General features: G+C 44.4%; 1 long non-coding RNA gene across 2 annotated transcripts; it reads right to left on the bottom strand.

Moving 5' to 3' along the window:
- Positions 1 to 905: 905 nt before the first annotated feature.
- LOC140915535 (uncharacterized) lies at positions 906 to 9,600 on the bottom strand. Of its 2 annotated transcripts, XR_012160193.2 has the most exons (4): positions 9,471 to 9,600; positions 8,416 to 8,468; positions 3,919 to 5,113; positions 906 to 1,893 (listed from the first exon to the last, which is right to left on the bottom strand). It is a non-coding gene; the product is annotated as an uncharacterized LOC140915535 (long non-coding RNA). The 2 variants fall into 2 exon arrangements; XR_013636217.1 differs by lacking the exon at positions 906 to 1,893 and having other exon boundaries at positions 3,831 to 5,113.
- Positions 9,601 to 24,385: the final 14,785 nt, after the last annotated feature.

The raw sequence follows: 24,385 nt of genomic DNA on the forward strand, positions 1-24,385 counted from the left end.
CGCTAGCTGGTGAGGGTGGCATCTGCGTGGGCTTATGGTCCTTGACTGTTCCTGGGCTGATACACAACAGAAAACAAACCCACAGTCCTAGGTGTGCTATGGGCCATTAGCCCAGCTGCAAAGCAGGGATTTCATCTTGTCAGCTCTGCAGCTGGGCTAACGGCTGGGAGTCGTTGAGGTGCCCGGGGAGCTTGCAGGCAGGGAGATTTAAATGCCCAGTTATTTATTTTCAGATAGGGTAAATTCTGGCCTGTCAGCCTTGGCACATGTCCCTTTCACAAGTGTAATAAATTCTTGCCAGGCTGGACTGTGGCTGAATGGGTGTCTTCGGTTTTGGATGGGAATGGTGTGGCCATAGGGTGACCAGATAGCAAGCATGAAAAATCAGGACGGGGGTGGGGGGTAATAGGCATCTATATAAGACAAAGCCCCAAATATCGGGACTGTCCCTATAAAATGGGGACATCGGGTCACCCTATGTGGCCGTGGCTTTTCTTTCTCCTGCCTCCTCTTCCCCTGCCCTTTCTGCTCTTCAGCTTCCCTGGTGAGAAGGTCACAGCGTTCTGCTATAGCCGTATGCTCACCGGGTGCACCCTAGCTTGATTGATATGAGGAGACTTGATGCAAGCAAGCACTAAACCCTAAAGAGAACAACCATTGGTTTTCTGATCACATTCAGGACCGGTTGTCAGGCTCCAAAGGCACTGGGATTTATTGCACTGAAATGTCGCAGCGGCACAAATCTGTGAGGAGCCTGCGGAGCTGCACACACCAAAATAAAAATTCCAGGCCACTCGGCGATATGAAATATTTCTTAATTACTTTTCCATTTTAACATCGCCTGAATTTTTCAGACTATAAATGGCAGCAGAGCGCAATTAACTCTGGCTTCCATACTGCTTCTCATAAAGGTCTCGCTGCCTGCATCATCCAGGGATGTGCTGCTCACGGAGAACACTGGCTCAGGGATGACAGCAGCCTTCGTCAACACAGGATCATTTACCTCATGCTGAAATGCACTAAAGTTTCCTCCCCCGGGGAGGGTCTCCAGAAAAGCTTCAGGAAGGAACATTATAATACTTACTGTTTAAAAGAGAGTCAGGTAGGCTCCTTCAATTGATTCACCAGTCACCTTTCCAGTCAATACTTTTTGATATTGGCTTCCCTGGTCAATAACTTTTGCTGCATGGAATATAATTCTCAAGGAGTACAGAGATGTGGTCGCCCCACCCTCCGGAGTAAATCTCCCTCCTTGTCTCTTCCTCTCTCGCGCCCTCTAGGTCACAGAGAAACATGGCAGCAGCTGGGTAGCATGATGCCAGGATTTTCGCTTTGGCAAATGCTTTCTTGTCAGAATTACAGCAGTTGAAGCATGAACTCCAGTGGCCCCTGCACTCAAGCTCTTCCCAGATCCTTGCCCCAAGCATCCCTGCTGAGCTGGAATACTGCTGGAGGGTGGGGGAACATGGCAGGCTGACCTGGGCATGATCAAAGAGTCACCCGCACACCCGCTCCTTATTCCAGACACACACACAACCCCTTAAAGCTGTGTCCGGATTCCGACACCACAGCAACTTGCCAGGAGCCCTATATGGGCTGCACCTAATTCACATATCAATTTGCATAATCATTTCAAACCGAAGGAAATGCAACCATGATCTCTGTTTCCGCTTGGTGCATAAATAGTAGAAACTGCGTGGCCAGCAATAACACCCCTTCTCCCCCCCAGCTCATGGCTGACCTTTATGCTGCACGTACGTGGACAATTCCATGAGCTACAGATTAGGCTGAATATGTTGACTGCATTTGTTGTGTCCTGGGCTCCTGGCAGCTCCTTACATCCAAGCACTGAGTTTTAACTTCCATTAACTTCAAAGGGTTTTGGATTGGGCCCTGTGAACAGTACAGAACAGATGTCCCCACACCGTCATCCAAGACATCTACGCACAGCTCTCTCTTGCCTCCCGCAGGCCTGTCCCAGCATGCACTGAGCTCACTGTAGAAGTAGGAAGGATTCTCTTTCTGGGTTGTTCCAAAATCCAGGTCAGGAATGGAGAGAGGATGCATCCCTAGGATACTGCAGCAGCATTCACTCACTGCAACCCTCCTGGTGATTATATTGCCTGCTGCTGGAATACTCTCCCACTGGTGATGTCAGAGCCATGAAACTTTCCTCGAGGGGTCAGGTCTAGTCTAGTCTATACTTGGTGGACTCGTAATGCTGCCAGCTTTTATTTGTAACAAAGCAAGTGCATTTTTTTAATCCTGGAAAAACTGCCTCTCCTCACCTCTTACACACACACACACAAAATATCCTATTCCATACCCACTGGATTATTTCTTTTCTTCTGGTTGCATTCCTGTGCCTTGCACTTTCACTGAATGGGCCACTTTGAAAAATTGCACACACACTAAAATTCCTTCCATCCTGTCCCACACTTTGTACACCAAGTTTCAGCCTCAGACAAATGTCTCTGGCCAAGTTATAAATCCTTGGATGTCGCCTATGACCTGTATGGCATGCGCCTCCAGAACAGACAGATGGCACAATTCCTAGGACTCACTTTCCCATTAATAAACCTAGTCTTCTAAAGTATGGGGGATCATGGATGGATGGATGGAAAAGAGAATAGTGCCTTCCCCAGCCCTGACCAATGACTATGGCAGGTCATTTCTTGAATGTTTTCTAGGTTAAACTCAGTCATTCATGTCTTGTTACATTATATTATGTAACATGATATGCTGATACAGTCTGATGGGCTGAATCCAAGAACACAGTGAGTCATGTAATAAATTGGAAGCCCCTTCGCCTCCGACACAGCATTTCCAAAAGTGAGGGTGAATCATTTTGATTTTATTTATTCATTTTTAATCAAATACATCTTTCTAAAACAAATAATGAAAAAAAAAATATATACCATTGAGGGAAAGGGGGGGTTAGGCTGGGTGTCTACTTAATAGAGTCTATAAAATATCTTAATTATTATTTCAAATTAACATATAACAGTTACCTAGACTGGGTGTCAAGACTCCTGGGTTCTCTTCCTTCAGTCAGTCACTGACACCATGTATGGCCATTAAGAATTCAGGTGAGACCAGATTTTAAAAAGTTCCCAGTCCCCCACATAAGTAGCCATGTTTCCAGATAAGCTCAGCGCATTTGATACTGAACACTTTTGAAAATTTAGTCCCTAACAGCTGTGTGCCTCAGTTTACCCAAGGGTAAAATACACTGCATAGGGATGTAATTAATGCTTGTAAATCTCAGATGAAAAGTACTATGTATGTGCAAAGTATTAATATTAGGTATTGCAGCTGAGAGACATACACTTTCATACTGTCATGTTTAACTGCAATAAGAAATGTATGGACCTCAAACTTAGTAGTGATTTGATAGATACAAAAAGACCTAGGGCTCACTAATAATAAATATTTTAATTTGATAATAACTGAAGAGAGAGGTGGCCAGGAAAGTACTTTTACTGTAAGCATTATTAGAATTCACTTGGACCAGATTGCTAGCTGCGTTTGTTGATGTCTGGGCAAGGATTGGCTTAAATGCAGATGATTAAAATTGGTTTCAGAGTAGCAGCCGTGTTAGTCTGTATCCGCAAAAAGAAAAGGAGGACTTGTGGCACCTTAGAGACTAACCAATTTATTTGAGCATAAGCTTTCGTGAGCTACAGCTCACTTATGCATCCGATGAAGTGAGCTGTAGCTCACGAAAGCTTATGCTCAAATAAATTGGTTAGTCTCTAAGGCGCCACAAGTCCTCCTGTTCTTTTTATGATTAAAATTGTACATTTTGCAGAAATTAAGAGGGTTGGTTTTTACCCTTTTAATATTGTCTCCAAAATACCATCTAGGAACAGCAACTAATGCAAAAGTGAATATGGAATAAAAGAAGTCGTAACTTACACGATGGAAGAACTGGACACACCTGCCTTTTTGGACACCAAAAACTTACGCTCCCATTAGCTCAAGCACCAGGAACATCTTGGTCTATTTATTCTTGGACCTGTAGGAATTCTCCATTGAAAGAAGGAGGAAAAAACAGATTTAAATTGCTTAATGAGCAGTTATTTTAAAATGGAATTACAGAAGTTATTATTTTGGGAAAGCCTAAAAAGTCAGAGTTTCTCCTTACAGAGACAAGGTGGGTGAAGTCATATCTGTTATTGGACCAACTTCTGTGGGTGAAAGTGACAAACTTTGTGTAGACGAGTCACCCACCTTTTCTCCCTAATACCTTGGGACCAACATAGCTACAACAACACTGCAAACAAGAATTTCTCTTGGAAAACTTAAGATGAAGAATCTGTGAATGAGGCCACACTTGCTCTTGCTTGCCTGATCTCTGTGGCCACACCCCCTAAAGCCCGTATCATTTGTATGGTAGCGTATTCTCAGCAGCTGAAGAGAAATGGATCAGAGAGGAGTATAGTGAGTTAATACCATTCGTTTTCCTATCACAGAGGGAAGAATGCTTGCTGCTTATTGTGCTTTAATAACTAATCTTCCGGAAAACCTCATTGCTATGTAATTATGGGTCATTGACAAAGCAAAAGCTGGTAGTTTCCTAATGCACAACCTTACTGAGTGTATACTCTACTCCTAGGAGAAGTCCTATTAAACTCAATAGGACTACTTGCCTGAGTAGGGGTTACAGGATCAGCCCCTGAAAACATTTAAGGGCTCTCATGTCTTGTCAGATAGAAGGGCAACCAACAAAATTATAGCCCTGGGGTGAAATTCTGACCCCATTCAAGTTAATGGGAGTTTTGCCAAGGATGTCAATGCAACCAGGATTTCATCCCTAATGTCTGATACGGAGAGATGTGGAGCATCTCCAGGGAGGTTCTGCAGCTCCTCAACTCCTAGTGATTCAATGGGACCTGAAGAACACTCAGAACGTTGCAAGAGATGTTTAGCAGCGTGTAGTACCAGGCCCCTGCTGGCGTCGGAGGGAGTTTGCCCAAAGATTTGACTGATGGGAAGCTCTATTTTATTCCTGGAATTATTTCTTCTTCTTCTAATGAATGGCCAGGCTTAAATCTCACTTTTTTCATTATAACACCAGTTTCACTTTTACCTTTTTTTCTCGTGGCCCAAGCTGTGTGAGATAAAAAGAAACGTAAACGCTTAAGGGTAAATGTTTTAATAAACTGGCATTTATTCCAATTCACTCAAGCAGAGAATATTTAAAATATAAATAAAAGGAAAGAAGAACATGTATTTGTCCACTTGGACTTCGATTCCTCCCACTTTCCTTGCCATTTAAAACCTCTGATTTTTGCTAACCGAAATCCCAATAATGTGTTGTTTTTTTCATACACAAATACCATATACATTCTTTTAAATTACTCAGTAACTAAGGAGGATTTGCTTGGTAAATATTGTGTCACTACATAATACAGTAATTACATATTCTGCATACAGGTGGTAATTACATTGACTGTAGATTACTTAATGATTACAGTTCGTGGGTTCAGAAGTAATTAATGTGTCACCTGCACTCTGGATTGTAAAGCGGAAATAATCCTATATTCTTTCTGGAGGGATATTCCCCACCCCTCCACACACACACACAAAATATACAATCCACTCCAAAGGAGTTGGGCTGGGGAGAAGGGGAATTCAGCCACCTACCCTGGAGAGAGCATACAGGGCTGTAAGGTAGCCACCCCATGGGTACTCAGTTTCCTCTGAGCTTATTGTCATGGGGGTTCAGGGGAGAAACCCGACTGAGTACAGACACAGGAGTGGTGGAACCAAGAAGGTAGGGGGGCTCGCGCCCCCGCCCCCAAAGGAAATACAGCAGGGGCTCCACCCCCTGTAAACTTATGTACCTTGCCTCTCTCCCCCTCCTAGCCCTCTGCCCCACATTCGCAGGGAGCTTCCACCCCTCCTGCTCAGACACAAGAACCTGCAGGGTGTCTGAAGAAGCTATCCCGTGCATATCAGCCGCTTATCACCCGGGAGGTCTGACTATTTCTGGCACCTGCATTTCCTCCCTTCAGAAGCCAGAGACCAGTTACATATTCATAGATCTGGGTGAAATTTTGTGGCAAGGCATTTTTTTCTGTGAAAAACACAGATTGAGCAACACAGACATTTTGTGAATTCGTGTTGGTTTTGCCAAATTGCTCGTGTTGGGGTAAAAAGGTTGAAACATTTTGATTTCTCAATTTGAAATGATTTTCCATTTCAAAATGTCCTTCGGAGTTGTTTAAAATGATTTAAAACCTTTACAAATTCTCAAAATCAATATGAAAGGAATTGTTCCATTCAACCCAATGCACTTTTTTAAAAACCTTTCAATTTGTCAAAAATGTTTAAAAGAAATGTTGGGGTTGACCCCAATATTTGTTTTATATTTTTCAGAATTGCCAGTGAACCAAAAAAGAACCAGTTATTTGCATAGCTCTGCCTAGTCACTAAACAGCTTTCTTAAAACAAAGTATTTGTAGTCAGCAGCTGGAACGAAGCATTCAAGAAAAAAGGATTTTAAAATAATGGCTGGAGATGGGACATTAGATGAAGAGGGTTCTGAGTTAACTACAGAGAATTTTCTCCCAGTTGGCTGACTGGTGGGTCTCACCCACAGACTCAGTGTCTAACTGATCGCCATATTTGGGGTCTGGAAGGAATATTCCCACAGGTCAGGTCGGCAGAGTCCCTGCGGGGTGGGGGGTCATCTTCCTCTGTAGTATGGGGCACGGGTCACTTGCTGGAGGACTCTCTGCACTTGAAGTCTTTAAACCATGATCTGAGGACTTCAGTAGCTCAGACATAGGTGAGAGGTTTATTGCAGGAGTGGGTGGGTGAGAGTCTGTGGCCTGCATTGTGCAGGAGGTCAGATTAGATGATCATAATGGTCCCTTCTGACCTTAATATCTATGAGTCTATGATCCATATACTGTCACCCAATCCCAGCTTCTGGCAAACAGAGACTAGGGACACCATTCCTGCCCATCCTGGCTAATACCTATTGCTGGACCTATCTTCCATGAATCTATAACTTCAGTAATTCATCCAGAGGTTATTGGACTATTGCAGGAGTGGTTAGATGGGGGAGGTTCTGTGGCCTGCAATGTGCAGGAGGCCAGACTAGATGGTCCCTTCTGGCCTTAAAGTCAATGAATCTGTAAATAACAAACAGTCTGTATCAACCAAAGTGCTACCATCCCATAATGGTGACCTTGGGAGGCTTAGCTTCTTCAGACACACCTATGTGGTCCTGAATGCATCATAGTCTGGTTCCTCTATGCACCCCAGAGAGATTATGCCTTTGAACCTGGCAAGCGTTCTTTGTTCTCCAGGAGGCTTTTCCAAGTTCAGGTCTCCTCATCCCTTTCTGATCAAACAATAGACTCAGAGCTACTGGTTCTGGCATTGTCCCTTAACAACTCCTAAGTGGAAACTGATAGGTGAGCAATCCCCTCTTCCCTTCCTGATCCATCCCAGATGTGCTCTAGTGAGAGCTACACCAAAACATTCTTGCAAAAAACACGAGCCCATAACCAGAATGACATACAATATTAAGTTTCAGAGTAACAGCCGTGTTAGTCTGTATTTGCAAAAAGAAAAGGAGGACTTGAGGCACCTTAGAGACTAACCAATTTATTTGAGCATAAGCTTTCGTGAGCTACAGCATCCGAGATGCATCCGATGAAGTGAGCTGTAGCTCACGAAAGCTTATGCTCAAGTAAATTGGTTAGTCTCTAAGGTGCCACAAGTCCTCGTTTTCTTTATACAATATTAACACATTTTATAAGCTTGGCTGGAAAAAGGGAATCCCCTCCTGGGAAAAATGCCATGTTTTTGAAAAAAATGTCATCCCAAATTGGGGTGAAAAGTCAAGAAAGTGAATTTTTTTCATGGAGGTTTCCAGAAAAAAATCATTTCAGGAAACCGGAATGTTTGGCTGGCTACCTGCCTGCCTGGAAGATTCTTGTCAATTTTACTTTCTGCTGCAGGCAGACAGGAAGCCATTGTTTGGAAAATCAAAATTTTCCAGCAGAATTGAAATTTTCCAGCAGAAAAATGTTGATTTTGCAAAAAAGGCATTTTCCATTAGAAAATCATTCCAAAGGAACATTCCTGACCAACTCTACAAATTTTTACAGGTGTGACGCTCTCTTCTAAGAACCCAGACCCGTTCTGTGTTCCCTTTCTGCCTTAACAAGAGAGAGCTTTGCTGGAGCTTAGACTGTGAGACAGCTCCCTGCCGCACCAGTTTGTCCCCTTCACCAGCAAACTCCTTGAGACTGTGCCAGTCTTAACTTTGTGTTTCAGGTACAATCCATGAACCCCAATCCCCAAGTTCCCCAGGGGGTCTCTCTGCGGTGTCCAGTTCCTCTCCCTGGGCACTCACACAAATTATTACATTCACTGCCTCCAAAGTGCACTCACCAGCCTGTTAGTTTAGCTGAGGTCCCTCACTTTAATATACAGCTGAGATGGCTCTGTCATAAAACAAGAATAAATTTATTAATAAAGAGTATCGATTTAAATGTAAACCCACAAGGAGTTTATTAATAAGCCCAATAATAGCTTTATTGAGTGTTCAAAAAACTTTGCATACTGTCTTCCCTGTTGATAGTATCCTGGTCTTATCAGCAAAATAATTATCCCTCGAAACTGGTCAAGAATGTGAGCCTTTAAAACAAATTCTCTGCTATTCTCCAAAAGGAGCCCATTATCTGGCTAGTGTCACTGCAGCTGATCACAGCTTGGGCTCATCTGGCTTTACCATGCCTGCAAGACACAGCTCCAGGTAGATGTGTCAAAACATATCTCTGTCTATCTGCAATCAGCTCTGCATCTTGGGTTATAACTCACGGGGCCTGATTCCTCTCTCTCACTCACTCACTCACGCTGGTGACAACTACATCGGAGTCAGTGCAGTTACACCAGGGTAAAGCTAGTGTGAGCGAGTGGAGAATCAGACCCATGCTGCCTTCCCCTGCCCCCAATTGCAGCATTTTCTATCTATTGCCTTCACATAACTTTGTCCCAGTCTGGTGTTGGAGGAAGAGTGTTTGTGACTAAATAAAAGACTTGGGTGAACTGCCAGAAGGAGGATAAAATCACATCTGGAACTTATCTAGGATAAGTTCTGTGGACTCCCTTCTGTGGCTCCCTTCTGTGGACTTTTAAAAGGAGAATGATTTTCACCCAAAAGGGTCCCAAGCTGGAATTCCCTTAAATGAGAATAGTAAAGCCAAAAAAACCCTAAATAAATAAGTGTTTTCTGACATGCAAATAAATACAGTCCCATAAAGATTTATTTAAAAATATTCCCCTCCCATTTTGATGATAGATCAGATCCTGACTTCTTCCTTTTTGCTGGAGGACTTTGGCAGTTTCACCTGAGCTGCGGGTTTTCCTGTCCTAAACTGAGCTGGGGGGAGGATGTTGAACTGGAGACCCTGATCCTGCAATCAGATCCATGGGCAGACCCTTACCCTTGCATAAAGTCCTTTCAAGTTCAGCGGGGGTCCAGACCTGAACCCAAATACAGGATCTGAGCCATCGATGGTGCAGATTTCAGTCTGTTGTGATGTCACTGTCAAGGTCCTCCAAAGACCTTGCAATAATCCTCCAACACAAAGAAAGAAAATAGGACTTACAAGTCAAGCAGTAGATTTTCTTTAAAAATAAAACATTGTTGCTCCTTTCTGATGGATTCAAATTGACTCAGAGAGCTTCAGTTTTTGCATTGCAGCTCACCTTTAATCTAATGTTACTATGAAGTGGATCCGAGCAATATCCCTGCCAAGCACTGAAGACTACAGTCAGTTCTTCTTTGGGTCGGTGAGGAGAGGATGGGAAGGAGAGAGCAATTCCTACTCGATGGACAGCTATGACAAATCAATTGCCAAAAGCTCCGTTTGGTACACAATGTTTCACCCTTTATGTTAAACGCATTTGCCCTTATTAACATTTTATCTGTGTGCCTGAGAGAGAATGCGAGACTTGGCAAATGGTCAGGAATCTACCTCAGGAATAAGCTTTCCTGGCACGCAGAACCCTGCCGCTAAATAGCTCAAGAGCAATGATGAACTCAGAAAGAGCTGTGAAAAAAATGACTGGAGATGCGGGGAAAAGAGAGGCTCGAGAACAGAAACAAGCTGAAGGCTGGGACTGTGTGAAGATATGCAGACACGCTGCATGCCTCAGAGGGGAGATACCAGAAGGTCCAGAGTTCTAATCTCTGCTTAGCCACTGACTTGCTTCACAGCCTTGGTCACATCACTCTTCTGTTTATGTCTCAGTCTCCCCTTCTGCAAAACAAGGATACTAATACTAACCTCTATCATAAGGGGGTTATGAAGTGTGAACAGTGTTTGTTCAGCACTTGGAGAGCATCAGAGTGTCCTTGTATAATATCCCATAATAGGACATACCTTTTTTATTCATTAGTTGCTTGTCTCAGAACCAAACGCCAGTCAGCATTGGTAACGGGTGTTTCAGGGCGAGGTGGCACCAGGAGTCACTGGGGTCTAGAGGCTACATTTTGGCTGATGTCAGGAGTAAAATGAATTACATAATCCCAACCGAGTCGGCTCATAACCACAAGGTTCAGCACGGCCCAGTCAGAAGTCCCTGCTGAGCAGATGCTCGGGGCTAAATCGTATTTGCCTTAGGACAAGCTCCCACAGAATTTGCGTGAGTGTGAGTAAAGAAGAGCAGGACTAGCCCCTGCCCTCTTCAGGGCTAGAATAGCAGAAAGTGTTGCTGGTCAAAACTGAAGTGCACTGGCAGAGCAATACAGGAGCCCTGAGGTGGAAAAGCAGGACGTGCCATAGGTCACATGCCTGAGCTGCACAAAGACATCTGCACAGGAGTAGGAGGTCAAATCTGAGATGCAGTGACAGATCTACACGAGGGAGGCTTGCACTGCACCTTCTTGCACATTGTCTGGCTCAAGCTGGTGCCTGCTGCATTCCTGAGCGTAAAACAAAACAAAAAAGAAGGGGGCAGGGGGAAAGTAGACCATGAGTGAACTCCTGACGCATTCAAGTACCCCTGCTGGAGAGTGGGATTCATGTACAGAATAATTTAAGCGCCAAAGGCTTCACCAAACGGCTCAGATGCTATTATTTCACTGTTTGGTGGCCAATGGCCATACCGGGTCAGACCAAAGGTCCATTCAGCCCAGTATCCTGTCTTCCAACAGTGGCCAATGCCAGGCGTCCCAGAGGGAGCGAACCTAACAGGTAATGATCAGTGACTCTGGCATCATCAGCTGAGGAGGAGCAGAAGTGACAGAAGAGAAGAGAGAGGGGCTACTCTAATACTCAGGGAAAGAAGAGAAATGTTTAATGAGACTGTAGCCCTGGTTTTGCCCCCTACAGAAATGCCTACCTGGTGGCAGAGGGACCGGGAGGGACAGTGGCGTACTGGCAGTGCTGTGCGGGGCTTCCAGATTAGAGTAGCAAGAAGTGTGGGTTGAGGTGAACTAGGAAGGTTGTATGCACCCAAACCTGTTGCTACGTCCTCAGTAGCTGCGATTCCCTTGCGTGCTTACCCATGTTTGCACTGGTTCCTGTAGAGCTGCTGTGAGTATAAATGGCAGCGTAGCCACGGCAACATAGGCAGTGGCAGCAGGGCCTGGCTTGGCACTTTCAGGCCGGTTTGCAGCTGGGCCACTGTTAGACATTGGCAACGCTGCTATTTATGCTCGCACTAGCTCAACGAGAACTAGCATGAGGATGTGTGTGCAAGCAGGGGCATCACGGCCCTAGCGTGTAGCACAGATGTGACCTCTGACAACAAGGGTGCTGCAAATCAGACTGGATTGAGGTGCCTCGGCTGAGCTGTCCAGGGAAACCTCACGCAGGGACTGCTAACCTTCTACCGGGCTTCAGCTGGGGCTAGGAGTCTTTCTATGAGAGTCCTGTGGCAGGTTATAGACTAACAGCTGTATTGGAGCATGGTCTATAAGGTGCCACAGGATTCTTGGCTGCTTTTACAGATCCAGACTAATACGGCTACCCCTCTGATACTTCCATATAATGAGCATCATGCTGAAAACCAGGAGTAAAGTAGAAAGAAAGTGGGGAGCTAAGAGGCTAGAGACGGAACATGTCCTGGAGATTAGATAGGGGTCCTGAGAGAGGTGTTGGAAGAACAAAGATAGCAAGAGGTCAACATTCATATTACAGAACTTTGGTATTGACCGTGCATTTTTTTCGTCTTATTTGTGCATTACATAAAGTCACTCCCAATGCAGCCAAGAGGCACCATGAAAGGCAACAGAATCAACTACAAAGGCCACTCTAGAGACCACCGCGGACACTATAAGTAGCACTGTTCATTTACCAGAGGACCCATCCATCCAAGGAAGGCATATTTTAGGTGTAAATAAGTAAAATTTAAGAAATTAATGAGTTCTACCATATGATTTTATCCTTAAAAATTAACAACATTCCAGTAAATGAGCAAAGAAGAAATAACTTCTTTCACTAGGTTTATTACATGCATGGAAAATCTTAACCCTTCATGACATCATCGCCACAGCCCTTATTGTATTTAGGGAAATATACATTTCCAACAAGCTTCAGCTCCTGATGGCTAACCACAGCCTCTCTGAGCTGATGGCATGAGATGTTGGGGCCAGTTGTTTCAAGTAAACACAGCTGTCATACATGCCAATGTCCTCAGAGCAAAGCCCAGTAGATTTCAGTTCTCCAAAAAATTTGCATAACTCTGCATAGAAATGAAGAGAATGGGAGGTAGCGTGCAAGGAAGTGGAGAGAGAGAGGGACTCCAGCATTTCATCTTTCTTGCCCATCCCAACATCAGCATTCTATCCCAACCCCTGCAAACCAACTTCATTGGGAAGGAGGGTGGGAACCCATTCTCCCCCTAACCCAACTTCACTGCAAAGAACCCTAATATCATCCAACTTCACTGAGAAAAATAAACCAAAATACCCAACCCACCACCAAATTCACTGGGGGTGGGAGGATCCTCCTCCAGCCAACTTCATTGCCAAACTATCCCTCCCCATTCAAACCAACTCCATTGCAAAACCCATCCCCTCACCTTTGGGAGCCTAAGGGGTGAGCAGTAATGCCCTGACAATCTCCTCCCAAGCCGGGGGAAGGCAGCTGCTCTCCAGTCAGATCTCAGCACACAGCAGCACTCTCTGGGAGTGGAGCAGGAGGGCACTCTAACTGGTCCCCTTGCTGAAGGTCCAGGCTGTCCCACATCACATGCAGAAGCTCGGATTGGCTCCCCTTCCCTATTTCACACCCTCCTGGAGAAAGACAGCCAATCAGACTGTGGACAACTCCGGAAACCTGTAGTCTCTCGAGAAAACACAAAATAGTTCCCCAATATCATGGTTATATATTGCATTTGTGACCTGCCTGATGCCAAGCGGTAAGTCCATAGCAGATTTGGGACTAGAATTTAGGCTGTTGCTGGTTCCCAGCCCCATGCTCCTTCCTTTTGCCCTTCTCTCCCCCCATATTTCATCAGGGGGTGGGAAATAGCTGTTTAAAACCCACCTTTAATGAATTGTATCTAGAGCTGGGTAACATTTTTCACCTGAAACTCTTTTTCAACAAAAATGCAGATTTAGGTCAACCAAAACTTTTCATGAACTGGTGTCAATGTCTCCAATTTGTTTCAGTTGGAAAAAAAAAATCTGTAAAAATTAACCTGTTTCATTTCAATATTTTCAAAATGAAATGTGTCCATTTTTTTTTAAATCAGAAATAATTTTCTGGTTTTCCATTTACTTTTATTTTTAAAAGTTTTTAAAAGCTCTGAAATGAAATATTTCATCTCAGGTGGAACAAAACATTTTATTGGACTCCAATTTTGTTTTTCAATTTTTATGTTCCCTGAATTTTTTGTCCAATTTTTCAGAACTGCCAGTGAACTGAAAAATAAACATTATTTGCAGAGTTCTTATTGTATCAGAGAGACCTGACGTTGTAAGATGTGCTGGCAATGAAGGGCTAGTGGGGAGAGGAGAGCCTGGGAATCAATCTTCAAGGGGAACAAATATTTAACACTGAGTTCTTCAGTCTAGCAGAGAAAGGTATAACATGATCCAGTGGCTGGAAGTTGAAGCTAGACAAATTCAGACTGGACATAAGGCATACATTTTTAATGGTGAGAGTAATTAAGTATTGGAATAATTTACCAAGGTTGTGGTAGATTCTCCATCACTGACAATTTTTAAATCAAAATCGGATGTTTGTCTAAAAGTTCTGCTCTAGGAGTTATTTTGGTGGAGTTCTATGACCTTTGTTACATGGGAGGAGAAATTACAGAATCACAATGGTCCCTTCTGGCCTTGGAATCTGTGCATTTCACATTATAGTTTGAAGAACTTCACTCCTTTTGTGAATATATCATTTATCCTTACATGAAGTCCTGCTAGTTCTGCAAACATTTGTAGTGTCCCAGAAAAATTCTGGTGCATCCTCTAGCTCCTAGCACTTCTCTCCTCCCATTTTGCTCCTAGGGTGATCGATCTACCTGTGTATTTGTATGCGGCATCACCGTAATCCATGCTGAGGGGGAATACTTTCTTTAAGGCAGACAGCTTTGTCCTGCAACAGCAACATACCTTTGGATATAGCAGCTGGTTTCCCCCTCCCTTCTCCACTCTTGCTAATTCTTCTTGTCCTTGTCAATTCTTCAAGACATAGCTATGTCCAAGACACACCAATTTCCCTGCCCAGCATGGCTGACTCAGGGAGAAATTCTAAGATGACAGCAAAAGACAAAAAGCTCCCCGAAGGAGAAAGAAGGTGACAAGCTGAATTCAGCTGGCCCGAAGCTTTCATCCACATCCCACTAGTGTGAAATAAATTCAAACATCTCCTGTGCAGCGCCAGGGCCATATATTTGAAGCTAAATGTTTCCCTTTCATTCGGGAAGACGATAATAATAGTCTTTCTATCCAGTAAAGATGAGAAGGGGGCTGGGAAATATCGAGAACGGCCTGAAGACTACGCCAGCAATTATAATAATTTAAATCAAGTTCCCTGCTCTCAGGGAACTCTGGGCACCAATATCAGTTTGCATGAGAAAACAGTCTTCCTGGGAATTCACTAGTGAAAATTTGCCATTTTCTCTGGTGAAAATGGGTGTAAGAATTGGAAGAATTTGTGACCCAGCATAATTGGATCCTGTGCCAAAGAAAATGAGATTTTTCCTCCCTGCTCCCTCACAGCTCCTTGGAGGGCAGGGAAGGCAGTTGTCACAGTGGAAACAATGTCGGTGGAAGTGTGCACGAGAGGGCGCAGTTCGCAGCCCTAGCAGCTGGAGCTATCTTGAATTGAGAGTGCTCCGAATAGCACCTCTCCAGCAGAATGGCAGTATCCAGATACCACATACCCTGCCGTGTTGCCACTCCAGGCTGGGTTTCAAACGGCTGGGAAGGCAGTGGGTTATGTAGAGAAGGGCCCAGCTTTCCATATCCCAGTGCCGCCAACTCCCAGAATTTCACTGCGATATTTTGAGTCATAGAGTTTAAGACCAGAAGGGAACAACAGATCATCCAGTCCAGCCTGTATATCACAGACCACCAAACTCCACTCAGCACCCACACACCAAGCCAACAACTCGAACCTGATCAAAGTATGAAAGCCTCAGGAAACTAAACTATTGTGTGCCACAGGCAGAGAGAGAACAGGAGGGACCAAGGTGCACAAGTGCCCAAGCCCCTGCAGTGGCAGGGAAGTGATTAAATATTTGGTTTTGTACTTAACGCCCCAGCTCCTGGAGTCATGTGATTGTGAGACTGTCTAAGATTTTAGTTTAAAAAAAATGTTTCTAGCCCTTATGGTTACAGAGAAAAGCTTAAGAATGTGACCGCAGTGCCCCTGAAAGGCTCAAAAAAACCCTGAAAAATATAAAATATAGCCCAAAATGTATTTTTTTAAATCTTGTGATAAGAATAATCTGATTTGACTAATCTGCCCATCTGATATGGACTTTGGTTACATTAATGACATAGAAAAGGCTATATACATACCATGCCTCCATTTTCTAGTCTTTCAATTCCACCTCAAAACAGACTTCTTCCATGAAACCTCACTCTAAATAAGAAGGGGGGGAAACTAACACACAGCAATCTCAAGACATGTGCATCAATCAGCAACACTATCTCACGGTATTTGTTGTCAAACTCATCCTCCCTTTCCTATTACCTCCACTAGTCCCCAAATTTTGCTACTTCCTCTTGTCATTATTATGGTCTCATTTTAGGGACTGATCCTGCAAACACGTCCTTACGTGAACAGGGTGACTTTAACATCATTCACTATTCACATGAAAAAGTATTTCCTGGATAATGCCCATAGATTGCCAGATCTTGAGGAAACAGGGTACAATTTTCAGAAGTGCCTGAGTACTCCATTAATAAGCGATATTTATTATATATATTACATATAACATGGTAGTGATGGTGATGCCCATCTGATCAATTGCAGAACCATGCGGTAAGCTATCCAACTTCTTAGAGTAATATACTGCACTTGCTTCTATTAGAGGACCTCAAGATATTGGATTTTAAACCCCATCCTTATTCTGCATAGGAAAAATAACACATGAGGTCATTTAAAGAGGTTCTAAAATGTATTAGGCATAATTTCTCTCTCGCTCTGAGGCCTGTAACAGAGGGAATCCTGGGACTGAGGTGCTTGGTTTTACAAGAAGAAGAATATGGACCTGATCCAAAGCCCACTGAAGTTAATCGAAAGACTGCCATTGATCTCAGTGGGTTTTGGCTCAGGCCCTATTTTAAAAAAAAAAAAAAAAGGATCAATCCAATTTTAGCTCTCTCCAGAAGATTTCTAAAATAGATTCTACTAATCTACATGGCACATGCAGAACAGATTGTGGGGTGAGGTAGGAATGACGGTTTTATTGGCCCGCACCTGGAATATCTGTGTAACGCATTTGTGGCTTTGTCACTCAAGAGCCATCCCAAGCTTATGCCAACAAAACGTCCGTACCACACCACGCCGCTTTGCTCCAATATTTGAGTTTTATCTGTTTCGATTTAGACACATAAAAAGAAAAAAAAACACACGCTATCCTAGGCCCCAGGGAGTCACTTGCATACACATTGACACCTACATACACGGGCACCTTGCAAATGCATTCATGCTCGTGAAGACAGACGGGCAGGCAGGCAGGGTGTAAATGGCCAAAAAACAACCCCTGTGAGGTTCGCCATACAGGAGAGTTGGAAGAAGCACATGGCATGAGCAGCAGTCCAAGGCATAACACTTCCTGGGTACCCGGAGAACGGCTGGAGGTGTCCCTGGCACCTTTAAAGAAGATATAGCAAGGCACGTCCCATTGTGAAGCTACGCAGGTGGGAAGAAGGGTCACACCATGCATTCCACACAGGATGCATCGCCACCACCACGGCTTAAACTGCCCCTTTGTGCCCAGGAGCACTGGCAGCCATCCGAATGCTGCATTCTGCATGGGGGTTCCTCCCCCAAGGCCCCCATGAAGCAGGGGCAGGTGTAATTTAGCCCTGCATGTGTATATTATCCACACACGGTATCTGGCTACATGTATCAATGTATGTTACGATCTACATAGAAACGGATAATTGGGCAGGTGGGGTTACTTATTGATTTACCACCACCCTGGCATACTGGGAACCAAACCAGATCTCCCTCCCCGCCATCCATTTGAATACCATTGCACATCTGAAGCAGAATCTCCCTGTCACAGCAAATGGAGCATGCTCCCGTCACACTTGCCTTCCCTGGAAGTGAAAGGATATTATTCAGGCATGAATCACTCGAATCAGGGCAGTTTTGCTCCCAGAACCCTCCTCAGCCTGGAGCCGGCATGCTCAGCTGACATCGGCTGTGATGACAGAAGTTGCGGCATGCCCCTTTATGGGAAGGAGACTCACGGGCAGCGGTCCCTGCAGTCAGCTGTGCTGGGCATGTTGTTTATCATTCCAGCCCAGGGCATCTGGACCTGGCCGAAGGACAGCTTGGCCTCTGCCTAGTGTTTCAAGAGAAAAGAAAAACAAAACACAGGCATTAAAATAAACTAGCCGTTACAAAGAGCGTCCTACTCCAGACAGTGGCAACGGTGTTACCAACTTGCAGCTGGTTTCACCGATCCAGAGCTATACCTGGCATGCCCCAGAGGCCGACTTTTGTGCATTGAGTTCACAGAGGGCCTCCCGCATAGAAGCTCATTAACAAATCCTCAGTCATTTTTGGCAGCGGGCCTTAGGCTTTAACGGCATTTAGGCGCTGTAGGAAATTTTACCCCAACCCTCCCTGAAAGTCAACGGGCCTTCGGCTTCTCAAGACACAAATCACTTTCAGATGTAGGACTTGGGCGCCTAGGTCACAGAGGTGCTTTTGAAAATGGATTTGCCCAAGATTATGCAGCAAGCGTGGGGCCGAGCCGGGAACTGAACCCCAGACTTCCTGGCTCACAGTTCCATGCCTGAGCCACCAGATCACATTGCCATCCACCAACATCAATCAGCTCAGATGCATACCCCAGCTCACCTTCTTTGTCAGGAAGGAAGTATTCTGCAGGGACCTGCCTTCAGGGACCTGCTGTAGGCCGCCTCGCTTGGGTTCCCTGGTTAGTCTCACTGTGTGAGCCTGGTTGGGAGCGGTGCCGTCACCAGAGCCCAGCAAAGCACAGGGGTGCGGGCCAAGCCAGCATTAGCACAGGGAAGGGGCGGTGGGCAGATCCCTAGGAAAGTCTCGACCAATGCTCCCTCCTGCATTTAGGAGGCTGAATTTAGCTCGGGAACAAGGGTCCTTCCTCGGCTGACTGATGCCCTCCCCTCCCCCCACAAATCTTCCATCTGCTGCATGCTGCCCATGGGCATGCTCTTGGCTCGTTACTAATTTGGATTCGTCTCTTTGGTTCGCTTCACTTGTTTGTTGTGAGGGGAAAAAAGAACTAAGAAAAACAAACCAAAAAGGGGAAAACTTTTTGCTTGGTGTGGGGAGGGCTCAGAACGGGCACCACCCCCAAGCCTAAAGAGCCAATCCCTCTCCTCTGGTGGCTTTACAGCTCCCTCCTGTTGTTGCTTTTCAATATTATTTTTAACTCTCTCTTTGGTTTCTAAGCACAGCCTGGTAGCTAGGGTGTCAGAGGTCAGATAAGCCCCAGTAGCTGCTGTTGCCTGTGTGGAAGACACCCCCATCCCTGATCTTTATCCCCAACCATGCCCACAAGATCCTCTGTGCACCTGGCAGCTTTTCCTCATTTTACACACATGATAACCTGGAGGTTGGACACCCAGTTTCTGCCCTCCCGTTAGTCACCTTCTGGTGTTCATTCAAGGCTCGAGGGTTAGGCACTGCCTCCCACTTCCTTCCCTCTCTAATTAAACTAATCGGTGTATTTAACATGGAAGCAACAATACCAGTGCGACTGCTGTTGGATGCCATTTCCTGTCCCCAAGTGCCTTTCACAAAGAATAAAGACAAGTTTCAGAGTAGCAGCCGTGTTAGTCTGTATTCACAAAAAGAAAAGGAGGACTTGTGGCCCCTTAGAGACTAACAAATTTATTTGTGCATAAGCTTTCGTGAGCTACAGCTCACTTCATCGGATGCAGGGCACATGGGCCGGAAGGATGATTTAGTGGGTGAAGCACTGGACTGGGAGTCAAGAGGATGGGGATTGGAGTCCCAGCTCAGCTTTAGACTTCCTCTGTGACCTTGAACAAGTTACTTAGTCTGTGCAGGTCCCCCTCTGGAGAATGAAGGTACCACTTATGTACCTTATAGGGGTATAAAGGATAAACCCACTAATGCTTCCAGCCATCTTAGGTCCTTATCTAGCCTCCATTACCATGATAACTGAGCACCTCATAAGGTACATCTACACTGCAATTAAAAACCTGCAGCTGGCCTGTGCCAGCTGATCCAAGCTAAGGGGTTTGAGCTAAGAGGTTGTTTAATTGTGGTGTAGATGTTTGGGTTTAGGCTGGAGCCTGGGCTCTAGGACCCTGCAAGGAGGGACATCTACAAACGTCTAACTATCTCTGTTGCCACAAATGCAGTCTGTCACATCTGCAGAATGACAACGTCATGGTTTCTCTCCTTTTCCAAGTAAAATAAATGTACTTTAAGTTTAGAAAACTATTAATCCGTTTTGAGAAATGTTCTATATGGACAAATCTATGGCTCCTGTTTGCCAACAGGTGGCCAGTCACCACAAGGGTGAACTAAAAGACTCCCCACCCTGATCTCCCATGGCTGGAGTCACCACAAGTGAAATCTTCCCACTGACCAAGCCGACATTCACCTAGAGACCTTTGTGGTCTTCAGACAATGGCAATACCAGATGCACTAAAGGGAAGAGTCTCTCTGATTGTCACTCCTCTACATGTCGCTTTGTGGTGGAGAGGTTCGGCAGACCCGCTAACAGCAACATACTAAGGGAGTGCACAGTCAGTAATGTTAAAGGTTTTGGTCAAAGTTCATGTGAACCTATCCTACACAACCATGGTATACTCTTTTAGAAAACATGTTATTATGAGCAGTTCTTGTCCGGATTCTAGGACGGAGCGGGAGGGAGATGGCTATTAAGTGAGAGCTGAACTCCACTTGAGGCTATGAGGATTAATAGATGGTTGATCTTGTGGTGTTTTCATGTTTCGGCCAACTTGACCACCACTAATGGAGTAAATAGGAAATGCAGTAGAGCAGTACAAGCAACTAGGCAATCACCAGGACAGGAATGATTGAGGTGGCAAAGAAGAGCAGAGGCAAATCACTATAGCCATGAGAGGTAGCGCAAGAAGCAAAAGGAGTCTGCGATGCCATACAAAGCCAACTTGTATGCAATCCCCAGAGTGCTGTACTTTTCCCCTCAACTGGAGATGAGTAAGAGTCCATTTTTTTCCAGAATACAACACAATGTACAGTCAAGAAAAGTGTGGCCTATGTCTCTAATATAGGGCTATATTGACACTTCTATTGTTTCCCATCACGGCTCTAGGTCCTCCTCTGCTAGTGAAGCTGGAAGAGTTGTGATTAAAATGCAGATGGTTGGGTTACTACATCACCTAGATGAGTTCGGAGGAGAGTTCGATGGCACAGAGGCTAACCTGCTGAGAGCCCGTCTGCACCAGCACTCTTGCTGATGCTGACAGGGGGAGTGCTACCCTGCTGATGATGCAACAGTGAGAAATTTTACGAAAGATGCAAGCGTGCACAGAGCCTGCCTGTGTGCCAGTCACAATGGTATTTGCATGCCCATGAGATCAAAATGTGTGAATCCAGGCCTGCTCTCATTCCCAAGAGCATATTATAATAGAGAGATTGGACACAGGCCGCAAGGCATTATAGAGCCACACAGAATAGGAGAGACAGTCACCCTAGAACATACCTATGCAACATTCACATCTGGAGGCAATGGGAGAGAACAAGTTAAAGCTGTAAGGATATTTTAGGACCACCAGCCAGGTCAAGAGGCTATTTTATAAACCTAGGAAAGTGGACAATTATTGCTTGCTGTAGCAGACAAAGACGGCAGCTACCTTTGAGTTTTAAAATAACCCTGTTCCTTAAATTTACATAGGTACAAAATGCCACATTTAAGTGATTAGTTGGGGATATGATAGGCCAATGAATTGACTGCATATATATAAACAAAAGCAAGGACTTACATTTTAATACTTTATGTTTAAGATGACAACTTACTTTCATTAACATTTGTATATGTTAATAATAATAAGGTGTTATTACATGCTAATTTTATATTATACTTTTAATAACTTTGTTATTGTTAATAAACATATTATATAATAAGAAAAGGAGTACTTGTGGCACCTGAGAGACTAACCAATTTATTTGAGCATAAGCTTTCGTGAGCTACAGCTCACTTCATCAGATGCATAAAGTGGAAAATGCAGTGAGGATGTTTTATACACACAGACCATGAAAAAATGGGTGTTTATCACTTCAAAAGGTTTTCTCTCCCCCCACCCCACTCTCCTGCTGGTAATAGCTTATCTAAAGTGATCACTCTCCTTACAATGTGTATGATAATCAAGGTGGGCCATTTCCAGCACAAATCCAGGGTTTAACAAGAACGTCCGAGGAACAGTGGGGGGGGGAGGAAAAAACAAGGGGAAATAGGTTACCTTGCATAATGACTTAACCACTCCCAGTCTCTATTCAAGCCTAAGTTAATTGTATCCAATTTGCAAATGAATTCCAATTCAGCAGTCTCTCGCTGGAGTCTGGTTTTGGAGTTTTTCTGTTGTAATATCGCAACTTTCATGTCTGCAATCGCGTGACCAGAGAGATTGAAGTGTTCTCCGACTGGTTTATGAATGTTATAATTCTTGACATCTGATTTGTGCCCATTTATTCTTTTACGTAGAGACTGTCCAGTTTGACCAATGTACATGGCAGAGGGGCATTGCTTCCACATGATGTATTATATGATAGGGATTTGTGGGGGGGTTACTATGTTTGGTAGATTACAATGACTTTTTTGTTTTGTATTTAAGTTAGGGAAAGTTAGGGACATTTTTAAAACTGAACAGGATATTTAAGAAGGCTTTGTTTGTATTTTTAAAGGTCTTATTGACCACACTAAATTAGACTCATATTTACATATTACTCGTTAATATAGGATTTATTGAATACATTTATGTTTTTATTATTTTCCATGAGGTAGCTTTATTTAATTCCTGTTTTATTTGTTTATATTTTTATTTGAGATTTTGTTGGCTTTTAAAGGACAAAAAGGGGGTGTACTTATTTATTTATTTTGTTAAGAAATGTTTTGATTTTGTGTTATTTATTTTAGCTGGCTGTTCTTGAATTGCAATTTTCATCTGGCAATAGATTATTAGCAATGCTATAACAATTACAAGCTGAAGCACGATCCATATATCTGAACTTCTACGTATCCATGAATGCGGTCCTATATTGTTAAAGGCATTTACAATTTGGTCCCAGATGTTAGTTGCATTGAAATCTGCTGTTTTGTTTTGTTCCCTTACTGTCCTTTCACAAGTTAGTTAGGACACTTTGTTTGTCTGTTTGTTTTGAAGTACCGCTGTTTGTTTAAGGCTTAAACGAGGAATAGGCAGCATAAATTGTGGGTGAATATTACTTTAAAATATTTTATAGTTTTTAATTAAGAAACATCTCCTTACAAAATTTTAAGAGGAAATCCCTTACCTTTTACAGAAAGGAAAAGGAAATAGAAGGGGAAATACTAAGGCTTTGTCTACACTGGACTTTCTTGGTAAAACTTTTGTCATTCAGGGGTGTGAAACCCCTCTCCCCCGAACAACAAAAGTTTTACCAACGGAAAAGCGCCAGTATGAACAGCGCATTGTCGGTGGGAGAGCTCTCCTGCTGACAAAGCTACCGCCTCGCATTGGGGGTCGAATTTTTTTTTTTTTGTCGGCGGGAGAGCTCTCTCTCGCCAACAAAGAGTGGGTACACTGTGCAGCTTTTAGCGACACAGCTGTGTCGCTAAAAGGTGCGTCGTGTGGACATAGCCTAAATGTCTCCTTCTTTCTTTAATCTACTTAGCCTACAGCTCTGGGCATGAGGGCTTTGTTCTTTTTGCACAGGGGAGGTTCTGCCAGACACCACTGGAAGTTGGTGCATAGCTCTGATATCACCCTCACGGGCTAGCTTTGGCCAGTGCTCATCCAAGGTGATGCCCTAGCATGGATGGAAACAAGTTTGGTAGGTTCTTCCTCCTAGATTCTGATGGGCGCATGGTTGTATCACAAACTCACTGCACAAACAGGCGCACTTGACGTGTCTGCACAAGGCGGAAGAGGCTAAGAAGAGCTGCTCCAGGAGACTCTTTTCTTCTTTGGGGGGTTTACAGTGTGATTTGTTCATGAGTAAGTGGCCTGAGACCACCACCTCCTTCCAAACAGACTACTGTACAGATGTCCGATGGGTAGTAATTATAGTCACCCCCACCAATAGGGATTCTGAGGCAGAGGCTTTAGTAATGGGAGAGGCAGCCTAAGAGGGTAACTCCCTCCTTCTCTCTCCCTTGGAGGGGAAGGAGGACAACACCGGACAAGCAGAAGGTGCTGCACGGCAGGAGTAAGATGCATTGACAGAGCTGTGACTGGCAGTCAGGATCAGAGTATCAGGGGGACCACAGGCCAGGGCTGAGGTTGCTCAGCAGAGGTTTGTGTGAAAAACCTGGGCTGGACTCGCCATGGGTGTTGTGGATCATAACTGAAGTGCTTGGCAGAGCTGTGTGTGGAAAAGCCTGTGTAGCATTTCTCACCACTCTGGTTGCCTTGAACGAGTACGATCGTTCTCTCACTTTCGCACACCAGCCTTGCTCCTGCTGTTGCTTTGATGCAGCGGCCAGCGGATGGGTCCCACCGCGCCCACACAGAATT

The sequence above is a fragment of the Lepidochelys kempii genome, chromosome 8 (genome assembly GCF_965140285.1).
Source record: "Lepidochelys kempii isolate rLepKem1 chromosome 8, rLepKem1.hap1, whole genome shotgun sequence".
NCBI lineage: Eukaryota > Metazoa > Chordata > Testudines > Cheloniidae > Lepidochelys > Lepidochelys kempii.